This window comes from Tyto alba, unplaced genomic scaffold (genome assembly GCF_018691265.1).
Source record: "Tyto alba isolate M040663 unplaced genomic scaffold, T.alba_DEE_v4.0 Super-Scaffold_1000006, whole genome shotgun sequence".
Classification (NCBI taxonomy): domain Eukaryota; kingdom Metazoa; phylum Chordata; class Aves; order Strigiformes; family Tytonidae; genus Tyto; species Tyto alba.
In genome coordinates, this window is record NW_024881272.1 from 13790800 (window position 1) to 13802880 (window position 12081).

General features: G+C 34.8%; 1 long non-coding RNA gene across 2 annotated transcripts in view; it reads left to right on the forward strand.

The window, feature by feature from the left end:
- LOC116963509 overlaps positions 1–12081 on the forward strand; it is a 99448-nt gene that overhangs the window by 47834 nt on the left and 39533 nt on the right. Inside the window, exon 3 of one of the 2 annotated variants that reach the window (XR_004408226.2) lies at positions 6087–6135. The exons of the other annotated variant lie outside the window; for it this stretch is intronic. This is a non-coding gene — a long non-coding RNA (uncharacterized LOC116963509). The remainder of the gene's footprint in view (positions 1–6086; positions 6136–12081) is intronic. 2 annotated transcript variants of the gene reach the window in all.

Below are 12081 nucleotides of genomic sequence, written 5' to 3' on the forward strand. Positions count from 1 at the left end.
ATAGTGCACCATTTGGTTTGTGATTCATTTTCAATAAAGTTCCTTTAAAATCAAGTACTTCGCTTTTTTCTGGAACTGGCTCCTTTAGTTCCCAGCTCAGGTCTGCAGGTCAACAAGTGTCTGGTGCCAGCTGGCTTTGTATTAGGTCTTTGCATAGCCTGGTACTTGCATTTGGATAAGAAACGAAGGCTAATGCTTTAACCTTCTGACTCAGGCTCAGAAGTACGTACAGCTCTTTCCTTTCTGATCATGTGGGAATTGCAGGGCACACGGCCATTTTGAAAAAAATCATAAAGTAGATTTTTTGTATGATGATGTGAGCATAACCTCTGTCTTATTTTGCTGTGATTATTGAAGACCAAGCAGTGTTGCCTATTCAGTTTGTTCAACATTTGTAAAAAGCTAAGATAACAGCTATGCAAAAAAGTTCTTTCAGCAAACAAAACTTCATTAAGAAACCACTGCTTCAGCTCTCTAGGTCTAACACCTATCATGGAAAGAATAAAAGTCAAAAACTCTGGAAACATCAAGATTTTAATTACTTTTCCAGCAAGGTCCAAGGATATTCTTCTGCCATAAATTCCTGTCACATGTTAGATTTTTTCATCTGCAGGCTGAAGTTATTTGTGGCCAGGTAACAGCCATTTGTTCTTGTGCCAATGCTATACTCGAGCTCTTCATGTTCAATGTTGAGCTTTTATAAAAAGCACCCACATTCCTGGAAATGCCTTAACTCTATCCCTTCTTGTATAATGTTTGCCTTTATCACAGCTATCTTTTTGACTAATTAATCCCCTAAAATTTACTATTCTACATCTTTCTCTTCTATTTTTTTGTAACATTATCAGTTTAAGTTCAGGTGTGTTTTCTTCCCCATTTTCTGAGAGCTGAGAAGACATATATGGGCAGCTTCCACATGTGTGGTGTTGAGGTGGATTAGCATGACCATTTGTCTGTGCCTTGAGATATTAGATAATAATTTGGAAACATGGCTTCCAAACAAATTCTTTAGTTTTGTTTAAAAGTCAATAGAATGTCACCTTCTGCTTTATATAAAAGTTTGAAAAATTACTGTATTCATCTGATGCCTTGACTAACATGCTCTGATGATAATGCAATATAAACTCACTGCTATATGGATTCTTCTTTGATTTGGTAACTATAGTTTAATCTCACTTTGGCAAGAAGCACCAAAAGTAGTTTCCTTTTATATTATGCTTGGTTTAGCTTATTTTTATTTATTCAACTTTAATAAAAAGTATAAAAGGGTACCCTGAGTTATAGTGCTTTCAGAGAGTAGTATAGGCCAGAGCCCTTAGTGAATTTCAGCATGTTTAATTAGAAACCTATTTGATATCCTCTAAAATTAGTCTTATGGTTCTCACAAGATCTTACACTGAAGCTGTCCCTATTGCACCTGTTCCTGTGAAAAAAACAGAGCTTTTACTCTCCAGCAATTTGAAGGGATTTGAATGATAAGGCAAAAATATTTAACAGGAGAAACTATTTATGTTTGGTTTCCCCCTCATGAGGAAAGGAAGTATTATTGACTTACGTGATGAACCTTTCCAGGAAGTGATCAACTGATTTCCTTGTACTTGATGAAAACTAGAAGCCCACCTGAGTCTTGCAATAGCCCTTAGAAAGGTAAAATTTTACTAGTAAATATCTCAATTACTATTCTGAGGCAGTGTTCTACAGATGCCTTCCTATTCCATTTACACACAGGTAAGAACCTGTTTTCCATGCATAGTGAATAGTCATTCTGTTTCTTAACTGTAATTACTGAGGCACAGGAATAGCTGTTAGGCATTAAGACCACATGAAGCTCAGATCTTGGAATTTAGTGTAACTGATGTGTATGCATGTAGGAGCTTTCATTTCAAAGTATTTCAGATTCAAGCTTTTGTTTTTATATTGCCTGAAAGTGTCCAGTAAACACAACGTGATTTTTTCAGTGCAGAGATACTACTTACACTTTAAAACTGAATCCTCTAAAAACAAAGCAAGCTATATTTAAAACAAAACAAATAAATTCAGTTAGTTTTTACAACAGCAAGAAATAAATTTTCATAACTATCAGCAATGATATCAAATTTTCAAGAATAAAATGAATAAACACAAAAGAGCTGAGGGAAAAGCAAATTATAATGTTAATTGAGAATTGAAGAAATTATTATGAGACTTGAACTTTGACTTTCTTGTTTTCCCCTTCTGGTATTTCTAAGCCTCATTTGCTAGATTATGATACCTAGTAAAAAAATGTAATTATATGCATAATTTATGTATGATTTTTTCATTGCTGGAGCATATTTCAAGGAAATGTATGGAGCTTACTCTATCTTTTAAAGAAGCATTTTCACGCAGTGTAGTTTTTGGAAGATTCTGTGCTAAGAATGTTTTGCTTTGGAGGCTGTTTGACCTAATGAAAACTCTTTTGTATTATCAATTTCAAGACCTATAGTCCTAAGCATATCCTTACTTCATCTAAAAAGCAAAAGCAATGTGCAAACGCTTGTTTTCATACTCTGTGATTATTCTCTGATTTCAGTATTTTTCTACTTCTGCAGATACCTTTGCATTGTTTTAAAATTTTCTCCAATCCTTTTTCTTTCCAGACATCAATGCAAGAAGGAATAACTAATTTGAAATTTTCATCAGACTATCAGTTTTGGTTCAAGGTCTTAATTTCTTTTTGAAATTAAAAATAAGTTTGAACTCAGGAATAAGATTGTAAAAATAAATACCTAAATTCAACTTAAATCTAAATTAACGTTCAGGTCCTATACTTGTCCACAAACTCTTGCATCCCATGTGAGAATACATTAATTGCCAGCATTTTATAGCTTTATAGGGTAAACTCCCACTGTTTTCATAATGAACATCAAGAGGACAGATTTTCATTCTTTGTCTACTGAAGTCTACAGTGGCAAAACTGCACCTCATTTCAGTGAAAATCTGAGTCTCTAGGAAAATACCTGAAAGACTCCTTTCAAGAGCTCTCTTTCATTGTTTTTCCAGTGGAGAGGTCCTCCCTCTCATGTTCCTGCTCCCTATCCTTTAGCCATTAATCATTCATTCCATTCTGCTGAGTGCAAAACCTGCAGGCAGCACACCTATTGCATTTGTCTTTGATTTTTGTGCCTTCTTTTCCCAGTACTCTTCCTCAAACACATCTCATCCTACATTTCAGATGGACTTACCTTCCCTGTCATTACATCCTGCTTTGTTTCTTAGTTACACTCCTGCTCTTCAAAGTCAGGCAATTACGTTTAATATGCAGCATTGTAATGGATTGAGCAGCTATCCAGATTTGCTCGTGTTCCTGCTTCTTGCTGCCAAGGACTTTTTTATATAGGTCTTCCCAATGTATTCTCTTCTGACAGTAGATCAATCATCCTTTCATGCACAGGTATCAGAGACTGCAGTCATTCCAAGCCTTCATTTGCTTAGCTTTATATCCTGTTCTTTTGTTAGAAAGTGCTTAAGGTCAGGTTCTGATTTAGCTCTTTACCACAGATTACTGGAATATTCTTCCTTAATAGATCCTTTTACTCATAATATTACTAAGTATCCTAAAAACCCAAATCAAACAGATTAAGCTTTGTTCTTCATTGTTTGACAAGGAATGTTATAAACTGGGAAAAGAAATTGCACTCTAAAATATTTGGAGCATACTAGACCCATGCAAAAGATTCAGTGGAATCATGCAAAGGCCTGGGCAAGCAGGGCATCTACTCTGAGTGTCCACTTAAGGAATACAGGCTACATAAACAAACAATCAAAAACAGCAAAAAACAAATCCCTGGATTTTACAGATGGTTTCTGCTCCCACCCAGGAACAAAGGAACCAGGCTTATAGAGACATAGGAGAAAGGAGGTAGCATGGGCATGAGTGACCCTTTGTCAACTGAATGGAAACCTCAGGAGGGAGACATGCTTACAGGGGAAAAAAGGGTGCCCTGATATCAAATTAGCATACAGTGGCTATGGTTGTGTCTTTTAGATACAGATAGTACAAACTGCTATCATCCAACAACTCTCATCTTTGAATTTGTTCTGTAGAGTCATAAATCTATTTTCATGGGATAACCTCTGCAGCCTATACTCTTTCAAATATGTAACATATCTAAAGTGCAAGATTGCTTGTACTCTGTGAAATGCAGCCATACTAAACCAGTAAGACAAAAATTCAGCTAAGCAGAAGTACAACAGATTTAGTGGTTACACAAAATACACAATAATGAAGAATAGAAATGGCAGCTATTCCAGACAGTAACAGTGGTTGATATCTTATGTTACAGCATCTCGTTGGCAGATAAATAACAACTCTGACAAAGCAGCACAGAATTTATCCCACAATCATAACTTTAGTCATATACTTTAGATCATAATACATCTTAATTTACAAATACAGAACCACTAGAACAAGTGGTCTTCTTCAAATGTCACCTTCCTACTCAGCTGTTCTACTCTCTGCTTTGTATTCCAAGTCTCATCTCTTTACTTGAATAGCAAAACAATATATTTTTTAATTGCATTAGCCTTAAGAGCCCATGAGAAAGTGAGCCAAGTTTTCCTTTTTTTCAAGAAGTATTGGCAGGCGTATGAACTGTGGCAGGTACTAAGAATAAATAAGAACAGCTCCACTGAAGCTGGTACCATACGATGATTTATACTCACTGAGGACCTGAACTAGATTACAAATTGCAGAGTCATTTCTGTCCTTAATTATAGTTGTGCCACCTCACTGAAGAATGAATTTCTACAGGTGGAGTTCAGGATCTAACTGAGATTACATTATATTTACAGATGGTGATGATGCATGAAAAGGAAAGGATTTTGCTTGGTTTTCACTTCCATCTGAGCTTTCACTTAGAATATGAATACTTGTTTTCTAACTTAAACTCTGGTAGTGGAATTTTTAGGAATCTTCCACTGAAACAATGAACTTCAATACTAGAAACCTAACCCCGCATGTGTTTAAGATGCAGCCATTTGTTTTCAAATATATTTGTAAGCGAGTATCTCAGAACAGTCTTAAGAAATGCCAACTACTTTACACTTCTGTAGACAAATGTTTCAATAAGCAGTTCCCCGATGAGCATTAAAACTACTGAAAACTGAAAAGATGTTTTCTAGCTGGAATTGTCAGAGAATGCAAACACACCTGCAACATCTTGAATAAATGCAGTGATTAAGTGTACTACCACTATTATGTTCATCCATGTTCAATTTGAACCCATACTGAAACAAGTGAAGTGGAATGCTGCTGGCACTATCAGAAAGAAAATGTGTATTATCAGTGAAGAGGACAGAGAACTTGCTCAAAGATACTAGCAAAGGAAGAGCAAAAGAATTCTGAGTGCCTGCTGGAAGGCTTAACATGTAGGAGGAAGACAGCTATGTGAGCTAAGAAAAAATGTGGGAATAATAACAAATGTTTATTAACTAGAATAAATTTAGCCTGGAAAACTGGAAGATGGTTTTAACATGGAAGTTCTAGCAGTGCATTCCCATAGGATTAGTTAAGGAGGAAAAGCTCTGTTCCCTTTAAAATTTTTAACAGGATTATATGATGCTACATCTGTGGAAGTAGAGGATTTCCTTAGATACACAGAAACCCCCATTAGCTTAATGCTTCTAACTCATTAAAAATTCTAAAGGTTTCTGAATTTTTAAAGTGAAATAAATGGAGAATAAATGGCACAGGTATCAAGCTCAAGCAGTAGAGTAATATTTTTTTTTTTTTTTTGCATTATGTGGTCTATGGATAGACTAAAAATTGTACTGGTTTTTAATATTGTTTAAAAAGATTAAATGAGACTATATTTGTACTTACAAATAATGACAGAAATACCAACTGATTCAAAATTAATACTTCCTTACAGAAACTCAGAAAATAATCTAATTTAAATGTATGACAACTTGACCTCTCTATGATCTAGGACTCTAGAAATGTAGGAGGAAAATACCTTGTGGTGGTAATTCCAATGCATCTTTTCACAACACATCGTTCTTGGATACCACTAAAACAATTAACCTTCTAACAGGAAAGGTTAAAGTTATTTCTTTTCTCATTGTAGCCACATATGGGAAGGACAGACATAAGCAACAAGAACACATGAAAAAAAGGTATGAAAGAACTGCAATTTCCATCATATTTGGTATTAAATTTTTGGCTTCCTTTTTTTCAACTGGACCTTTTATTTGTTATCCATTCCTTTTATGGATCTAATTATGATGGGTTTAACCAGACAAAAGATAGCAAACTTGAGTAACGTAGGGTCTCAGCTTTAAGTCAGAAAACCAGAATTTTTCTCCTGGCTGTGTGGTGTGATGCTGAGCAAATTACTTTTTCATTTTATTCTCCGAATTACCCCACTTCAAGATGAAGATGAGAGCATTTAGATATAAACTGTGGGATCAGCAGATATAAAACACTTCAAAAGAAAAGAATATATTTACTCGCTTATGTTCATGGAGCTTTTCTGTTGTATTTGGACCATAGTACTTTGGGGCCTACCAGACTTGGCCTTTGCTGTTAAAATATACTAATTAGTAACAAACTTTATGGGAAGATGATTAAATAAGCCAGTCTGAAACACTGAAAATGCATCTTGACTGAGGAGAAATGTATAGTAGCCCAACTACTATAGAGCCACTGATGTTATAAAGGCTATTAGCAGGAGGACGCTTCGCACAACAGTAAACACTTTTAGCATACAGGACTATAGCCACAATGACTTCATTGGAGCAAACTTCTAAGTGATACCTCAAATGTTCCTATGCCATCCATGACCCAGAAGGGCAGCTCTGCCTTCTGTGTCTTTCTAAACAATGTTTTTCTAACCTGTAAGATGATTCTTTTGAAGAGTCAGTTGGTTAAGACCTCCATTCTTCATTCATGACTGCCTTTCTGCTTAATTCTTCTGCAGAATGTTTTCTACATACACTTTTGCTTGTGTGTATTTTTCATATTTATTTTGCAGTATTATTGTGCTTTACTTCTGCTAATCTTAAGTCATAGTTTGTAAGCCAACAGCTAAAATCACAGTCAGATTGTTTGGCATAGCTCTGACCAGCTATTAGAATTACAGTTTAGTAAGGGAGATGCCTTGAGAACTAGACAATGGAAACACTGCAGAAATACAAAATTCACAGAGAAAGCCTGTATCAAAAAACTACCTAAAACATACCACTGACTGCCTCAATTTTAGGTAGTTCAAATATTGAAATGGACTTTGTCTGTAGTCCTTTTACAAGCAAGTAAATGTATGTTGGCCTGTTTGATTACTAGTACATTGGATAAGTGTCTGAAAACAGACCTTATATTTTTAAAATATGGACTTGAGTTAAAATTTTCTGCTTATAATTAATTTGCAAATATATAAAGCATATAACACTTGAAAAGATCTACTTTCTGCATCGTGATTCAAATTCCACTCCTGTTCCTTCTTTAAATGCTCTGATGCAACAGTCAATTTTTAATTTGCTTTAGCAAAATAGAAAATTTAAAAGCTTTAGCAGGGGTCAATGGATTAGAATGAAATATCAGAAAACATTTTTTTTAAATTTCCTAAATTTTTGTTGAATACTTCAAAGAAAACCTATTTTACAATGAACTATCATTTAAGTAGAACCTACAGCAAAGCAAGGCATTTGGTCTGCAATATTGAAACTTTGAACTGCTTGTGCATATGGTTCCTGATGATAATAACTGGGTTAAATGGATCAATAATAAAGATTTCTGCACATTAGATAAATCTAAAACAACATCCCAAGGGTAAAAGTTTTGTACCATTAAAGATAATGACAAAATCCTTCATGACTTCAATATGGATAATATTTCACCGTCCAGAATATATATGCTATCATACATGGATATATACAAAATGGACAACAATTTTTGTTTCTTCCATTCTTATTTAGTATATGTATTTGAATACTGGTCCTTTAAATACAGGAAAGAAACTGAGATTAATACAGCACAGCTAATCATAAAAAGCAGTTGCTATATACTGTAAAATAAATATCTGCTAACAGGTCTAAGTTAGATAAAAAGAAAAAAGAAGTCAAACTAATCAGGAAATTCCAGGATTTTCTGGGAGTTTTATGATGGAATGTCTTTTAAATGGGCTATGCCATTTTGACAAAAGGAAAAAGTTCAGTAGCATATGTTAATTTCAGCAATGCTTCATTTTCAAAAAAGGAATTGGGGAAGAAGCATGGAAAAATCCTTGCACTAAAGCTCTAAGATACCTAGGTTAACTTCTTCAACATGGAAAAAATAATTTTCAGTATAAATACACAAAATATAAAAATAATATCATATTGATAATAAATATATTTAAAAATATGAGTATCATCTTGACTGTAAAAATCAATAAAATTGGAAAAATCAAAGAAGTACAAAACAAAGTAGAATTCTTTTTGTGTGCTGTGCTGAAAGATTTTGCACAATTCTGGTTTTTATTTAATTCTGTAAAATGTGTTGGTTTATTCAGTTTTGGAAAACTGCAGAAAATACAGATTGTTGTCCAAAACATAAAATTCCATTCTTGACCAGCTCTAGTAATTAGCAGTAATTATCTCCATACTAATTTGTGCATACTGCCTTTAAAATGTGCTGCCCAAATGTTTATTCTTGATTCATATCTGATCAGCTAAAACATCCATATGGTTTGCTTTGGAAAGATCCACTGAACTTGTTTTTAAAAATAATATGGGCCAGCAGATATTCACTCAGTTAATTTTCAGAAAGGTTTATGAATCAGAAACACTGGCATTTCTTAAATTACTGGGTGCCTGACCTAGCACAATCTGTCATTGGTTAAAAAACAGAAGTGTGGTGAAATCCCCTTGGTGTTCTTTGGAACAGGGGCAGATGGCTCCCATCTCCCTGAAGAAGTTTTATTTTGTTTGCCTCCTCTCAAAAGGGAAACTTGGTAACACTGTGACAAAAACATCCTACACAGAATAACAAGTTCAGGCACTTTATGAGAAACTGACATATTGTTTTAAAGTAGAATAGTACTTTCTTGGGAACTGAAGTGTTTATAGGTTTATAAAATGTCTGGGATGACACCAGGATAGATATATCCAAAATATTTACAATCAAAATTGCTTTCAAACTTTTCAGGGGAAAAAAAAAAAAAAACCAAAACAAAACAAAACCAAAACCAACAACAACAAAAAAAACAAAACAAAAAAAAACAACACCAAAAACAAACCCCTAAACAGAAATTCCATTATACAGCCTAAGTAATAAGCAGTGATGATATCTTTGAATCCCTCAGTTTTCTACTGCAGTTTTCTACAACTATGGAATGATACCTCATACTTTCACTAACATAGGCGAAAACCAGAGTTCCATAGGACAATTACTGGACTTCCTGGCAATTTACTAACAAGCACAGACATGGAGAAATTTGAGAATCTTTGGTTCTGTTCTGGGCTCAGGAAAATCAAAGTTATGGTGGGCATAGCCCAGTTCTATTTCCTTTTTAAAAACTGCTTTGTATCACTGCTTTTCTGTTCCTGTTCTTTGTGTTTCTGCACAGTTTCAGTCATCCTTAGCCACTCAGTTTGCCTCCTCACCTATTACTTACACCTGGGCTTTCCTCTCTACTGAGACCTAACCTCTTTTCTCCAAATTTCCCCATCCAAACTCTTTGTGGCCCCAGCAGGTTCTGCTCATCTTCCTTCTGTGTAAAAATCTCAGGGAAAATCTTCTGCATGGCAAAACTGAAAGCAGAGGAAAGCTAGCATCTCTATTTCAGTTTCAACTGCAGACAGGTAACAAAAAGAATAGTACCACATAGGGTGGGCTGGACAGGAGACTGCCCAGTAAGAAAAGGAAGTCCTGATTTTGAGATTGTAAAAGAACCAGATTGTAAGGGAAACATCTTTACTTTTCATTGAAGGTGTATGTTTGTGATTCATTTTGGCATGAAAAGAGCAGGAATGCACAGAGTTGTAGCTGTTCTTCAGATCACAAGATGGATTTCCTAGAGTAGAACTGGCTGTAAGAAAGTGCTGGTATCAATCAGCATCATCTCAGACATACAACTATATTAGCAACAGATAAACCAACATTACATTAGGACCTAGATTTAAGCATTTCATCCTTAAATTATGGTTAATTTTATCTTGGCATGCATCTAAAACAGTGAAGTGAATAATCAGAACTCAGGGCTAGTCATGCATAAGGGTACTCTAGTAGTTTAGTAGCTTTAGATGATAAAGCTCATTTGTTTAGCTGGTAATAACTTTCCTCCAACATAGACATTTGTACTGTGATTGATAATCTGGGGCCTATGGATAATCTAAGCCATTATTGTACATCAAAGCCTCTCAGAGAACATACATTATCCAATACAAGACATTATTGTATTATTCATGAGCAAGTAGAGGGGTGTGAGGGGGAAGAGAGAGAAGACAGAAATTTTGGAAGTAATTTCCCCCCAAAAAAACTATGAACATATATTTGATGAGTTTGGGGTAAAACCATGAAATACAATTTTAAATGGATTTAACAGAATTACATATAAATGTGAAATAAAAAAAAAAAAAAAAAAAAGGAAATTAAATTGGCATTTTCAGCAGGCATTTCAAAAGAACTTAGAATTCCTTGAGAGATGACTCCTGAACTAGCTTTTGTGTGTGAAGGAGTCCCACTTAACAACTCAGGACCTGTCATTTGTACACAGTGCTGATCAATCTTTACAAATATTTTTCCAAATCTCTTATTTTTTCTGGTTTTGCTGTCCGAATTTCTCAACAGAAAGCACAGTTGAAGCTGTGCTCTTCCTTCTGCAGTGACAGTATTATCCCAGAACACACATGCAATTAACAACATAAAATCTCAATTTACAGGACTTTTCATCGAAGCTCCAAATAAATTTTTTAGTGTATACTCCAAGCTTGATTGTAGTACTTCACTTTTTGTCCTCTAGACAAGTCATTAGCTTTTGGGAGTTTATTTGGGGGGGTATGTTTGCATGTGTGTACCCTCTGCCTCTCTTCCACAGAAGTTTCCAGAATTGTTTGCCTTTCAAACTGTTACAGTCCATCATCAAGGAGAACTTTAAAAACCTGATCATAGCTGCAGCTGAAGCGATGCAGAAATCCCCTCGAGCTATCTGAAGGGTTCTTCTGTCAGCAACCTGAGTGTCAATCTCTCCAGAGAGACTTGTAGCAAAGCTTTAGGCAACTCACCCAAGTTCAAAGGGTAAAGCTCTCTGCACCTGATGATGTTTATTTAGGGAATAAGCACTCCTTTGTCACACTGGAACCCACAATTTCAGAAGCATATATTTTCCATTAGGAGGGGTTTGTTCTGCTAGAATTTTTCTGAGCATACATAGCACAACTATGGTTCTTCATTTCCACATGGATGAATTACAGAGAGGCCACTGAAGATAGATAGATAGATAGATAGATAGATAGATAGATAGATAGATAGATAGATAGATAGATAGATAGATAGATAGATAGATAGATAGATAGATAGATAGATAGATAGATAGATAGACAGACAGACAGACAGACAGACCAACTGACCCCAAAACAAAACAAACAAAAATCCAAGTACATGCTGTTGCAATACTTTATGATTTAATCTGTTCATTTAACCATTCATTGAGATATTTAAGGGATAAGGTATTTGTGAACTGTTAGGAAGAAGCTCAGCCATTTGTGCCAAATGAGCTTATAGAACATTACAGGTCACAGTATCGATATCTAAATCAAAGCTACCTTAACAACATCTTACATAAAACAAAGATTGCTCCTTAAGATAATAAATATTATAGATGACTAAAAGATTTCAGAAAAAAAAAAAAAAAGAAATATAAAGCTTTAGGAATAGCTAGCGCAGCAGGCCGAACAAATTAAATTTAACACCAAGAGATGTGGTCAAGCAAAAAACAACAGTTAAGGCTGTGAGGATACATGGATTCCCTCTGGTCAGATGTAGGAGAAAGATTGGAGTACCTATAAAATTGGGACAAAACTAATACTGAACAGACAATAACACTTCAGTAAAAAGATCTCTAGAAATATCCAAAAATAAAGAAT